The 15,000-nt window shown below is 43.9% G+C and overlaps 1 protein-coding gene across 1 annotated transcript in view; it reads left to right on the top strand.

Moving 5' to 3' along the window:
• The window catches only part of LOC110162152 (filamin-A-interacting protein 1-like), a 39,324-nt gene that overhangs the window by 1,022 nt on the left and 23,302 nt on the right, over positions 1-15,000 (top strand). The window lies entirely within an intron of this gene.

Raw genomic sequence — 15,000 nt, 5'->3', positions numbered from 1 at the left:
ATGTTCCCACAGCCTTTTGTTCCCACAGCTCTATGTTCCCACAGCCTTATGTTCCCACAGCTCTATGTTCCCACAGCTCTATGTTCTCACAGCTCTATGTTCCTTCATCTCTATGTTCTCACAGCTCTATGTTCCCTCAACTCTATCTTCTCACAGCTCTATGTTCTCTCAGCTCTATGTTCCCTCAACTCTATGTTCCTTCAGCTCTATGTTCCCTCAGCTCTATGTTCCCTCAGCTCTATGTTCCCACAGCTCTATGTTCCCTCAGCTCTATGTTCCCTAATCTCTATGTTCCCACAGCTCTATGTTCCTCAACTCTGTGTTCCCACAGCTCTATGTTCCTACAGCTCTATGTTCCCTCATCTCTATGTTCCTTCAACTCTATGTTCCCTCAGCTCTGTGTTCTCCAGCTCTATGTTCCTTCAGCTCTATGTTCCCTTCATCTCTATGTTCCGACATCTATATTCCCGCAACTAAGTTCTCTTAGCTCTATATTCCCTCATATCTAAGTTTTCTTTCTTTTTTTTTTTTTTCAAAATTAGTCTCTATGTTCCCACATTTCCTTTATCATCATTTTGCATCAGATTTTATCCAATTTCTCCCAATTTTTTTTGTCAATTACACCCGATCTGTTCTCCAGCAGCAGTTGAAAACGACTCTGAATCAATTTAAATCCGGAATAAAAATAAAAATGACTTGACTTAGAGTTTAATTTTGAGATAAGAAAATAAGAAAATAAAAATAAAAATCTTAGAAATGTGGGACCATGGGGCTGTGGGAACATAGCCCAGTGTTTTTTAGTGTCAGGTTTGTGGGTTTGAGTCGTGTCCAAAACTATTACTGTTGTTGTTGTTGTGTCCATGAGCAGGACACTTGAAACACACTGTCCAGTTACCGGTTTCGTCACGCTGCAGGGAGGGCATCTGGCATAAACACCAGAACATTTTAACTCCTTCTCGAGTTGTACACGGAGGAGCCGGAGGAGCCAGAGCCAGAGCCAGAGCGCCGGCGATGCTCTGCGGTGACGTCAGGCCGGGGGTGTTCTACATGTATGTGTGCGCTGGAATGTTTATCAGTTACCGCGGAGACACGAAGCACACATTACCAAACGCTGTCAGAAAGTTTTAAGATTGTTTGGAAGAAAACCAGGACTAAATCAGGACTAATCCAGGACTGAACCAAGACTAAACCCAGACTAAACCAGAACTAAACCAGGACTAATTCAGGACTAAACGCAGGACTAAACCAAGACTAAACCAGGACTAAACCAGGACTAAACCAGGACTAAACCAGGACTAAACCAGGACTAAACCAGGACTAAACCAAGACTAAACCCAGGACTAAACCAGGACTAAACCAGGACTAATCCAGGACTAAATCAGGACTAAAAGCGGGACTAAACCAGGACTAAACCAGGTCTAAACCAGGACTAAGCCAAGACTACACCAGGACTAAACCAGGACTAAACCAGGACAAAAAACAGGACTAAACCAGGACTAAACCAGGACTGAACCAGGACTAAGCAAGGACTAAACCAGGACTAAAAGAGGGGACTAAAACCAAGACTAAACCAGGACTGAACCAGGGCTAAGCAAGGACTAAACCAGATACAAACCAGGACTAATCCAGGTCTAAACCAGGACTAAACTAGAACTAAACCAGGATAAACCAAGACTAAACCAGGTCTAAACCAGTTCTAAACCAGTTCTAAACCAGGACTAAACCAGGTCTAAACAATCTGACATTAACATTAGTGTGGACATAATTTAAAGCAGCAGTGTCTCATATAAAAATCATTTCTCTGTCAATAATATTTTTAATCTGGTTAAGTAAAGTTTGGACTTTTTATTTTCTTTTATCAGACAAAACAAAACTTCTCATGTTCAGATCCTCGTCTTTGTTTCTCTGCAGTAAAACAAAAGTCTGTTCATGGAGACTTGGGCTCAACAGACAATTTGAAGAAAACAAACAAGAATTTTCAGGATGTGGTTGGTTCATTCATGTCGTTTTCAAAAAGCACGACAATATCAAGTAATCCAAAGTAATCAGATTACATTACTCAATTTAAGTAATTTAATGGATTACGTTACAAACTACATTTTGGTGTATGTAATCTGTAATCTGTAGGGGATTACATTTTAAAAGTAACCCTCCCAACACTGCATTTATTTCAGCAAAATACAGGAAAGATAAAAAAAATTAAAATTAAAAAAATTAAAAAGATAAAATAAAATAAAAAATATAAAATAAAATAATAAATAAATAAATAAATAAATAAATAAATATAAATAAATAAAAAAATAAATAAAAATAAAAATAAAACGATAAAAATGACTAAAACACAAAGAAAACGTGACTATACTGACTCACATTAGAGCCGAGTGCAGAACAATTTTCTTTAATCACCGTACGCACTCTTTTCACATTTTTATTATCTCCAAAAAATGTCATCGCGTTCGTTCGTCTTTTCACTCGACGCCTTGTTCTTCTGAAATAACCGTCTCCTGCTCCCACAGTCCACGTCTGGATCAGAGACGCTCTATATTTTGTAAACACGGAAAAAGTCAAATGTCCTCGTGGGGATTTAAAACTTTCAAGAAAACACGAGATCCATTTTTTTCAGTTTGTTGAGTCTGTTCATTTTCCATCTGTTCTAGAATTATGAATTATGTTTTGTTTTTTTACTCTTATCATTGATCGATCTTTACCTCAGTCTCTCTGTTCAGTCTGGTTTGTGTTTACTGTGACTCGGTGACCTGGTTTGTGTTGATTTTTTGCTTTGCTCTTTGTTCTTATTTAAGTATTTCATCCTGACAGTGCTGAGATTTAGAAACTGTTATTAGATAAAATTCTGAAAAAAATAAAAAATGTATTACTACCAACCACCAAAGAACGAGGATGTCCCAGTGTTTTATTTTGAAAATCTGTTCACCCTGCTTAATTAGAAACACAAAAGTGATTTAAAGAGCACATTTTCATTTTCCTGTGATCAGTCTAACCGTTTATGGTCCTGTTTAAGAGTTTAATTTCCTTTTTTTAAACAATGTATTTATTGAGATTTTCATATTAAAATATTAACAAAACATATAGAAACAAAAAACAAAACAAAAACAAGACAATTGTCACTGATAATAACAAGGTGAAAACTTAAACATAAATATTCATATCACATTCAGTATTGAACATGTCTCCAAACGTCCTCGAAGTCCTCAGCTTTTCCTCTCAAAATAAATGTAAGTCTTTCCAGTGCAATACAAGATGCCATTTCCAGAGTCCAAACATATACAGGAGGCGCATCCACATTTTTCCAAAATAAAACGATAGTCGTCCAGACCTGCAGGACCAGACTCCACCAGTGTGAACAAAATCACTGGGATATCACCACAATATACAGAGCCTTGCCCGATGAGGAACTTATACACCAACTACACTGGATATGGTATGAATCACAGATTTCCAGTAGTTCTGAACAAAGAACCTTTATCATTTGCACATTTGTTCCAAATATCTGGATGCAGGATCCACTCATGTCATTTGACAGGAGTGAAGAAGTTCTCATTAACCATTTATATTGTAACAACTGCACTTCTAGTGTTGATGGTTTGCTTTCTAGGCTTTTTCCCACTCAGCAACTTCAATATTCTCTTGAGTGAAGAGTTTAATTTGCAATAAAAACTGTGACAGCGACAAACTGAAAAAGTGTTGGCTAACGCTAACGCTAGCGTGTGGACTGTAATGTTATTTAGTGGGATTTGTTTAACAGTAGGTGACCAAACCACCGTTTTTCATGTCCATTTTTTGTGTCTTGTCCTGGGCGTCCTGGGTTTTTATTTATTTTTTACATGATGGAAATGTCCAGGTTTTCATTTCCGTTCATTGGGACATTAAACTGAGCGTCTCTCGTAGCGTCTGTGACTCAGAAGCAGCGAGACACAAACAGTCGGTCAGTATGAAACATGCTGAAGCACAAATGCACATTTAACAACGACTTGTACAAGAAATTCTCCATTTTCTGTCCTGGTCGAGACAAGTGAGAGGCATTTCTTTTATAAAACTGGGACAAATCAGTGGTTGTGGAAAGCACCACACCCCCGGAGAAGATTGACTTTAGTCCAATGACGTTCATCTGGTCTTCTGATAATTTGTTATTAGCAGTGTTGGAGAAACGTCTTATAAAAGTAATTACTGTGCTGTGTTGTTTTTTGCTGTAACACAGTAATGTGACATTACAGGGGAAAAAACTGTAATATTTTACTCAGTACAAATGTGAGTATCGCGCGTCACAAAGCTTTTTTAACCTGGACTGAAGTGGTGTTTTTTTTTTCATATAAATTCGCTAAAATCACGGTGATATCAGCAGCGGGGAAACGCCGGAGACGCGCCCGTGTAAACCGTCAGGTGACCGCGGGCGAAAAGACCGACACAGAACTGCACCATCCACAGAGCGAAACGCAGCTGACGCCCGATCGAGCTCTGCAGACGCCCTGCTCCACGGACTCAGGGTTCTAGTCCAAGATTAGTCCTGGTTTAGTCCTGGTTTATTTCTGGTTTATTTCTGGTTTAGTCCTGGTTTAGACCTGGTTTAGTCCAGGTTTAGTCCTTGTTTATACCTGGTTTAGACCTGGTTCATCTCTAGTTTAGTCCTGGTTTAGTCAAAACTCTTGGTCTGAAAAAAGAACCTAATAACTAGTTTAGTTTATTTATTTAATGAGACAAGGACAGAGCAAAGTCTACATGAACCTGAACAGGAGACGTGTTTGTACCAGACTGTAACCTGTAGACCTGGTTTAGACCTGGTTTAGTCCTAGTTTAGTCCTGGTTTAGTCCTGGTTTAGTTCTAGTTTAGTCCTGGTTTAGACCTGGTTTAGTTCTAGTTTAGTCCTGGTTTAGACCTGGTTTAGTTCTAGTTTAGTCCTGGTTCAGTCCTGGTTTAGTCCTGGTTCAGTCCTGGTTCATCTCTGGTTTAGACCTGGTTTAGACTTGGTTTAGACCTGGTTCAGTCCTGGTTCAGACCTGGTTTAGTCCTGGTTCAGTCCTGGTTCATCTCTGGTTTAGTCCTGGTTTAGACTTGGTTCAGTCCTGGTTCATCTCTGGTTTAGTCCTGGTTTAGTCCTGGTTCAGTGCTGGTTTAGTCCTGGTTTAGTCCTGGTTCAGTCCTGGTTCATCTCTGGTTTAGTCCTGGTTTAGTCCTGGTTCATCTCTGGTTTAGACCTGGTTTAGTCCTGGTTCAGCGCTGGTTTAGTCCTGGTTTAGTCCTGGTTCAGTCCTGGTTCATCTCTGGTTTAGTCCTGGTTTAGACCTGGTTTAGTCCTGGTTTAGTCCTGGTTTAGTCCTGGTTTAGTTCTAGTTTAGTCCTGGTTTAGACCTGGTTCAGTCCTGGTTCATCTCTGGTTTAGACCTGGTTTAGTCCTGGTTCAGCGCTGGTTTAGTCCTGGTTTAGTCCTGGTTCAGTCCTGGTTCATCTCTGGTTTAGACCTGGTTTAGACCTGGTTTAGACCTGGTTTAGTCCTGGTTTAGACCTGGTTTAGTCAAATCTCTTGGTCTGAAAACATAAGAGTTTATTTTATGTTTAGTTGAGTTTGTTTATGAATGAAACGGGGACAGAACATTTGCACCTTCGTCTCTGGGCAGGTTCAGGTTTTAGTTCATAAAATCAAACACACACTTGGACTTGAGCTGAGATTCGTGTTCGGAGTTTAGTTTTCGTGTGATCAGGTCCAGGACCGACACGGACCTGAAGCGTAAACGAGTCCGAGCTCCACCTGAGGATCCCACTCGTCCAGACTCCGGCTTTTCTCCGGAGGTTTCGAGGAATGTGATGAGCTCATGTTCACAGAAACTATTACATAATCCCCACAAACATCCACCTCTCTCCACCTCTCCACCTCTCTCTCTCTCTCTCTCTCCTCTCTCTCTCTCTCTCTCTCTTCTCTCTCTCTCCTTCTCTCTCTCCTTCTCTCTCTCTCTCTCTCTCTCTCTCTCTCTCCTTCTCTCTACTCTCTCTCCTTCTCTCTCTCCTTCTCTCTCTCTCTCTCTCTCTCTCTCTCTCTCTCTCTCCTTCTCTCTCTCTCTCTCTCTCTCTCTCTCTCTCTCTCTCTCTCTTCTCTCCTCTCTCTCTCTCTCTCTCTCTCTCTCTCTCTTCTCTCTCTCTCTCTCTCTCTCTCTCTCTCTCTCTCTCTCTCTCTCTCTCTCTTCTCTCTCTCTCTCTCTCTCTCTCTCTCTCTCTCTCTCTCTCTCTCTCTTCTCTCTCTCTTCTCTCTCTCTCTCTCTCTCTTCTTCTCTCTCTCTTGTCTCTCTCCTTCTCTCCTTCTCTCTCTCCTTCTCTCTTCTCTCTCTCCTCATCTCTTTCTTCTCTTTCCTCTCCTCCTCTCTTCTCTCTTTCCTCTCTCTCCTCTCCCCTCCTCTCTTTCCTCTCTCCTCCCTATCTTCCCTCTCTTCTTTCTTCTCTTCTCCTCCTCTCTCCCCTCCTTTCTTTCCTCTCCTCCCTCTCTTCTCTTTCCTCTCTCCTCCTCTCTTTCTTCTCTTTCTTCTCCTCCTCTCTTCTCTCTTTCCTCTCCTCCTCCCTATCTTCCCTCTCTTCTTTCTTCTCTTCTCCTCCTCTCTCCTCCTCTCTCCCCTCCTTTCTTTCCTCTCCTCCTCTCCTCCCTCTCTTCTCTTCTCTTCTTTCTTCTCCTCCTCTCTTCTCTCTTTCCTCTCCTCCTCTCCTCCTCTCCTCCCTCTCTTTCTTCTCTTCTTTCTTCTCCTCCTCCTCTCGTGGCGTCCGGGTTGTGGTGTTGTTGTGTTTGTGTTTTGTTGCCGTGGCGACGCTCGGGTCAGAGTCACACGGAGTCGAGACTCTGGGGCCACGTCCTTTTTATTTTTTATTCACACAAACGTTTCAGTCTCTCGCTCTGACGTGGCACAAAAGAAAAAAAAACATTTACTCTTAAACAGTGTCGGAAAGTTTACTTTGAAAATGTAATCCCCTACAGATTACAGATTACAGATTACATACACCAAAATGTAGTTTATAACATCCATCCATCCATTTTCTTCCGCTTATCCGGGGTCGGGTCGCGGGGGCAGCAGCCTAAGCAGGGACTCCCAGACTTCCTTCACCCCAGACACTTCCTCCAGCTCCTCCTGTTGGACCCCGAGTCGTTCCCAGTCCAGTCCAGTCCATAGTCCCTCCAGTGTGTCCTGGGTCTTCCCCGGGGCCTCCTCCCGGTGGGACATGAACACCTCCCGAGGGAGACGTCCAGGAGACATCAGAACAGACGCCCGAGCCTCAACTGGCTCCTCTCCACGTGGAGGAGCAGCGGCTCTACTCCGAGCTCCTCCCGTGTGACTGAGCTCCTCACCCGATCTCTAAGGGAGACGCCCAGACGCCCTGCGGAGGAAACTCATTTCAACGCTTGTATCCGCGATCTCGTCCTTTCGGTCACTACCCAGAGCTCATGACCAGAGGTGAGAGGAGGAACGAAGACTGACCGGTAAATCGAGAGCTTCGCCTTTCGACTCAGCTCCTCTTCACCCAACAACCGATACAGCGACCGCATCACTGCCGAAGCTGCACCTGTCCACCTGTCAATCTCACGTTCCGTCCTTCCCTCACTCGTGAACAAGACCCCGAGATACTTGAACTCCTCCACTTGAGGCAAGAGACTCTCCACCCACCGGAGAGGGCAAGCCACCTTTTTCGGTCGAGAACCATGGCCTCAGACTTAGAAGAGCTGATCTTCATCCCAGACGCTTCACACTCAGGCCAAACCGCCCCAGTGCACATTGCAGGTCCTGGTTCGATGAAGCCAACAGGACAACATCATCCGCAAACAGCAGAGATGAAATCCTGTGGTCCCCAAACCGGACCCTCCGACCCCTGACTGCGCCTAGAAATTCTGTCCATAAAAACAATGAACAGAACCGGTGACAGGTGCAGCCCTGGCGGAGTCCAACATGCACCGGGAACAGGTCTGACTTACTGCCGGCAACGAACACAGCTCCTGCTCCGGTCATACAGGGACCGGACCCCAGACTCCCAGAGCGCCCCCCACAGGACACCACGAGGGACACGGTCGAATGCCTTCTCCAAGTCCACAAAACACATGTGGACTGGTTGGGCAAACTCCCATGAACCTCGAGCACCGATGGAGAGTGTAGAGCTGGTCCAGTGTTCCACACAGCGGCTGAGCTGTGGGGCAATGAGCCCACACCAGCCCCCCCCCCTCCCACACAAGCTCAGGCTCCTCCCCCCCAGCGAGGTGACATTCCATGTCCCCAGAGCCACAGTCTCCATGTCTGGAGATCTGGTCGTCGAGGCCCCCGCCGTCGACTGCCGCCCAGATCTCTCTGCACCGGCCCCATATGGATCCTCCTGCGGGTGGTGGGCCCACGTGAGGACGGCCCCACGTCGCTCCTTCGGGCTGAGCCCGGCCGAGCCCCGTGGGGGGAGGCCCGGCCACCAGGCGCTCGCTGACGAGCTCCCACCCCAGGCCTGGCTCCAGGGTGAGGCCCCGGTGACGCCAATCCAGGCGACGTAACTGGCCTCTGAGTGTGACTCATCATAGGGGCGTCTGAACTGTTCTTCATCTGACCCGTCCCCCCGGACCTGTTTGCCTTGGGTGACCCGACCAGGGGCATGAAGCCCCCGACAACAGAGCTCCTGGGATCATTCGGGCTCAAACCTCCACCACGATAAGGTGACGGTTCAAGGAGGAGTAGTTTATAACAGAATCCATTAAATTACTTAAAGTGAGTAATGTAATCTGATTACTTTGGATACTTGATTTGTTCTAGAGAAACAAAGACGAGGAAATCTTCACATAAGAAGTTTTGTCTGATAAAAGAAAATAAAAAGTCCGGACTTTACTGAACCAAATAAAAAATATTATTGATAGAAGAAGAAGAAACACGTCCACACAGCAGGATTTAGTCCTGGTTTAGTCCTGATTTAGTCCTGGTTTAGTCCTGGTTTAGTCCTGTTTTAGTCTTGGTTTAGTCCTGATTTAGTCCTGGTTTTAGACCTGGTTTTAGTCCTGGTTTAGTCCTGGTTTTAGACCTGGTTTAGTCCTGGTTTTAGACCTGGTTTTAGACCTGATTTTAGTCCTGGTTTAGACCTGGGTTTAGACCTGGTTTTAGATCTAGTTTAGACCTGTTTTAGTCCTGGTTTTAGACCTGGTTTAGACCTGGGTTTAGACCTGGTTTTAGATCTAGTTTAGTCCTGTTTTAGTCCTGTTTCAGTCCTGGTTTAGACCTGGTTTAGTCCTGGTTTAGACTTGGTTTAGACCTGGTTTAGACCTGGTTTTAGACCTGGTTTAGACCTGTTTTAGTCCTGGTTTAGACCTGGTTTAGTCCTGGTTTAGACCTGGTTTAGACCTGGTTTTAGTCCTGGTTTAGCCCAAAATGTGAAAACAGTTAAATCCCTCTGTGTAATCCATTTATTTGAACAAAGTAACTGTAATCCAATTCCCACTCACTGAAACAGTAACTGTAACTGAATACAGTTACTCATCATTTGTACTCTGATTACTCTGGTACATGTAATCTGTTACTCCCCGACACTGCTCTTAAATCACTTTCAGACTCTGCGTCGTGTTCCAGCTCACGACAAATATTTACACTGATTCATGTTTGAGGAAGTAAAATCTTTAAAATCACGTCTGAGGCAAATATTTTAAATTAACTGTGGTTTTGTTTTTTTTACACTGAAATAAAATAACTCTGTGAGAAATACTGCTGCTCTGTATCTGCTCTGCTCCAAAAAAGACGAGAGTTTATCCTGGTTTCTTACTGAGGATAAATTCACCTGAAGCTTTATTTTGTTTTTGTAAAAATGTGAGTATTTTACAAAACCAGTTGAGTCTGTCTGCGCGACTTCTGCCCCCTGGTGGTCGACAGGTTTAATCACAAGACGAACTTCACAGGGACATTTTTCACTTTCACTGCTCACAATCTGTGTCCATTGTTTTTCAAAATAAAACCAACATTTAATAAAAATCAACAGTTTTCTTCATTATTTGTCTCCAAAACCAAAATGAAAAAAAAACAGATGATTTGTTTTGGTTTTTTTTTTTTTTTTCATTTTTTGATTTTGTGTTTCAATGAAAAATGGAAAAAATTGGATAACGGATTTTTCTTGTTTACGTGACTTAAACTGAAATGCCAGATTGAACCAGGACTAAAACAGGTCCAGGGCCAGACCAGGACTGAGACCGGGACTGAGACCGGGACTGAGACTGGGACTGAGACCAGGACCAGATTAGGACCAGACTGTGATTGAGACCAGGACTGAGACCGGGACTGAGATCGGGACCAGATAGGGACCAGACCAGGAGTGAAAACAGTTCAGTCCTGGTTCAGTCCTGGTTCAGTCCTGGTTCAGTCCTGGTAGTCAGTCCTGGTTCAGTCCTGGTCAGTCCTGGTTCAGTCCTGGTTCAGTCCTGGTTCAGTCCTGGTTCAGTCCTGGTTCAGTCCTGGTTCAGTCCGGCATCGTTTAAACCAACAACCGGTTTGAATCTCGACAAAAAAAAAAAAAAAAAAAAAAAAAAAAAAAACAAAAAAAAAAAAAAAAAAAAAAAAAAAAAAAAAAAAAAAAATCATCATTGGTCGAGGGTCAAATCCACTGAGGATCACGGTGTGATTCCAGCTCCCACAGATGAACACTGTCGTTGTGTCCTTGGGCAAAACACTTTACCCACCTCGGCCCCTGTGTGTGTGGACTAAAACCAGGACTAAACCACTAAACCAGGGTCTACTTAAACCAGGTCTAAACCAGGTCTAAACCAGGTCTAACCAGGACTAAACCAGGACTAAACCAGGTCTAAACCAGGTCTAAACCACTAAAACCAGGTCTAAACCAGGTCTAAAACCAGGTCTAAACCAGGACTAAACCAGGTCTAAACCAGGACTAAACCAGGTCTAAAAAACCAGGTCTAAACCAGGTCTAAACCAGGTCTAAACCTCTAAACCAGGTCTAAACCAGGACTAAACCAGGTCTAAACCAGGTCTAAACCAGGTCTAAACCAGGTCTAAACCAGGACTAAACCAGGACTAAACCAGGGTCTAAACCAGGTCTAAACCAGGTCTCTAAACCAGGACTAAACCAGGTCTAAACCAGGTCTAAACCACTAAACCAGGACTAAACCAGGTCTAAACCAGGACTAAACCAGGGAAACCAGGTCTAAACCAGGTCTTAAACCAGGTCTAAACCAGGACTAAACCACTAAACCAGGTCTAAACCAGGTCTAAACCAGGTCTAAACCAGGTCTAAACCAGGACTAAACCAGGACTAAACCAGGTCTAAACCAGGACTAAACCAGGACTAAACCAGGTCTTAAACCAGGTCTAAACCAGGACTAAACCAGGAGTCTAAACCAGGTCTAAAACCAGGTCTAAACCAGGACTAAACCAGGTCTAAAAACCAGGACTAAACCAGGACTAAACCAGGTCTAAACCAGGTCTAAACCAGGTCTAAACCAGGACTAAACCAGGACTAAACCAGGACTAAACCAGGACTAAACCAGGTCTAAACCAGGACTAAACCAGGTCTAAACCAGGTCTAAACCAGGACTAAACCAGGACTAAACCAGGACTAAAACCAGGTCTAAACCAGGTCTAAACCAGGACTAAACCAGGTCTAAACCAGGACTAAACCAGGACTAAACCAGGACTAAACCAGGTCTAAACCAGGTCTAAACCAGGTCTAAACCAGGACTAAACCAGGACTAAACCAGGTCTAAACCAGGTCTAAACCAGGACTAAACCAGGACTAAACCAGGACTAAACAGGTCTAAACCAGGACTAAACCAGGTCTAAACCAGGTCTAAACCAGGTCTAAAACCAGGACTAAACCAGGACTAAACCAGGGTCTAAACCAGGTCTAAACCAGGTCTCTAAACCAGGACTAAACCAGGTCTAAACCAGGTCTAAACCAGGAGGACTAAACCAGGGTCTAAAACCAGGTCTAAACCAGGTCTAAACCAGGACTAAACCAGGTCTAAACCAGGTCTAAAACCAGGACTAAAACCAGGACTAAACCAGGACTAAACCAGGTCTAAACCAGGTCTAAACCAGGTCTAAACCAGGACTAAACCAGGACTAAACCCTAAACCAGGTCTAAACCAGGTCTAAACCAGGTCTAAACCAGGTCTAAAACCAGGACTAAACCAGGTCTAAACCAGGTCTAAACCAGGTCTAAACCAGGTCTCTAAACCAGGTCTAAACCAGGTCTAAACCAGGTCTAAACCAGGAACTAAACCAGGTCTAAACCAGGACTAAACCAGGACTAAACCAGGTCTAAACCAGGACTAAAACTAGATCGAAACCAGGTCTAAACCAGGTCTAAACCAGGTCTAAACCAGGACTAAACCAGGACTAAACCAGGTCTAAACCAGGTCTAAACCAGGTCTAAACCAGGTCTAAACCAGGTCTAAACCAGGTCTGTTGTTGGTCCCTGTGTGTGTGGCAGAGTGGTTATCGCGTCTTCTTGCGGTGAGGAGGTTGTGGGTTAGATTCTCAGTCTCAGCTGTTGTTGTTGTTCTTCAGGACGGTGGACGTCCCTGAAGACTCTAAAAATAAACGTCTCGTTAAAGCTCGACCACAGGAGAAGAGTCAGGACAAAGTCCGACAGGGACCGACAGGGACCGACAGGGACCGACAGGGACCGACAGGGACCGACAGGGACCGACAGGGACCGACAGGGACAGGGCTCGTTTACGTGAACACTGGGAATTTTAAAAAACAGAGACATTTCCCTTTGTGTTTACTACAGATGTAACAATAACCAAAATATCGTGATATCGTATCGTCAAAGTTCTCACAATAATATCGTGGATCATCACAATATTTCGAATTACAAGTCTGTTTGTTTAAATGAAGAGTTTTGGTGCAGCAATAGCGCCAAAAACCACAGAGGAACTACATAGACCATGATCCTTTGCTCCATTTCAGTGCAGACGACAAGAAGAAATAACAGTTCCAACACTTTTAACTCTTAGTTCTTTGGGTTAAGTTTTGTCAAGGAATTTTAAAAGGAAAATGAAACATCCTGACAGTTTTAGCTCTTCAGCCTCCACAAAATATCACAATAAATATCGTATCGTGAGATGTACATCGTGAAAATATCGCACATAGAGATTTGGATATTGTTACATTCCTAATCGTGAAACTTCCCAACATATCGCAAACTTTCCCTCGATATTGGAATAAATATCGTACAGTGAGGTTCATACTGTGACGATATCGTATCGTGAGACGTGGATATCGTTACAGCCCCTTATGCAGGGGTGTCAAACATACGGCCCATGGGCCAGATCCGGCCCTCCAACACCTTTAATCTGGCCCTCGGCTGATTTTCTACTAAAATATTGTAATAATATTTTCTATTAAAATCTTGTTAATTTTCTGTGGTGTTTATCACAGCAGCGTCTCCAGTGTCTCTGTACGTGGCCCCTCCCACCAGAGCAGCACAAATGAAGACTTGTCTCTTTTCCAAACGCTCTTAAAGGACGATCGTTTTGACTGTTGACCGTGACACCCTCATCAGAAAAATGTCCAACATGAGAAAAGTGGAGCCGAGTGCAGGATTTTACAACAAAAATGGACTTATTCCTGTTTACAGACAAGTTAAAGTTAAAACTTTGTGTTGAAATTGTATTTTTCTTAAAGTTTCAGGTTGTTCATAATATTATAATATTTTGTAAAAGAAAGAGTTCATCAATTAAAAAAGATTTCTGTAATAGATTTGTGTTTCTCTGCACAAATATTTGAACTTATTGTTATTTTTGGGGTTTATATGACATGAGTTTTCTGATCCGGACACTTTGGGATTAAAGTCGGTTGGATACGACCCTGGAACAAAATGAGTTTGACTCTCCTGCTCTAGTGTGAACTCGTCTTTTACACACAAACGGCAGATTTACTTCTGAAAATGAATCTTTGTAAAAACACCAGCTCGAGTGAAGATTGTGTAAAACTCTGGTTTAGTGTTTGTGTGTAAAGTGAAAGAAACAGAGTTTTAGGAGTCAAAAGTGTTTCCCTTTTGCTCTGATGACGATGACGACGACGTTGACAGTGACGACGACGTTGACAGTGACGACGACGATGACGATGACGACGACATTGACAGTGACGACGACATTGACAGTGACGACGACATTGACAGTGACGACGACATTGACAGTGACGACGACGACATGACAGTGACGACGACATTGACAGTGACGACGACGACGACGTTGACAGTGACGATGACGTTGACAGTGACGACAATGATGATGATGACGACGACATTGACAGTGACGATGACGACATTGACAGTGACGACGACATTGACAGTGACGACGACATTGACAGTGACGACGACATTGACAGTGACGACGACGGCGACGTTGACAGTGACGACGACGTTGACAGTGACAATGACGATGATGACGACGACGTTGACAGTGACGACGACGACGACGTTGACAGTGACGACGACGTTGACAGTGACAGTGACGATGACGACGACGTCGTTGACAGTGACGACGACGACGACGACGACAGTGACGACGACGGCATTGACAGTGACGATGACGATGACGACGACGTTGACAGTGACGACGACGACGACGACGACAGTGACGACGATGACAGTGACGACGACGACGACAGTGACGACGACGACAGTGACGACAGTGACGATGTTGATGTTGATGTTGATGATGATGAAGCGTCAGGGCAGCAGTCGTGTTTCTTCCTGGTGAAACACTTTTTATGTGTTTCATGAGCAGAGACACATGAGGCTCGGAGCTCAGTGATTATATTATTATATATTATATTATTATAATTGTTTATTTTGTTTATTTGTTGTTCAGGAAGGAACAGGAAGTGACTCTTTGTTGTTGTTGTTGAAATGAGGATTCTGATTGGCTGGCAGAGCTTTCTCCTTCTTCCTACATCGCCGCCCACAGTCATGTAGTTATGACGGCGCTCGATGGAGGATTTATGCAGGTCGATGTAAACAAAAAACTTTCTGAAAAC

Source organism: Boleophthalmus pectinirostris, unplaced genomic scaffold, assembly GCF_026225935.1.
Source record: "Boleophthalmus pectinirostris isolate CB_2022bp ecotype Guang Dong unplaced genomic scaffold, ASM2622593v1 HiC_scaffold_13, whole genome shotgun sequence".
NCBI classification, from domain to species: Eukaryota; Metazoa; Chordata; class Actinopteri; order Gobiiformes; family Gobiidae; genus Boleophthalmus; species Boleophthalmus pectinirostris.
This window is presented reverse-complemented; position numbering and strand designations above follow the sequence as displayed.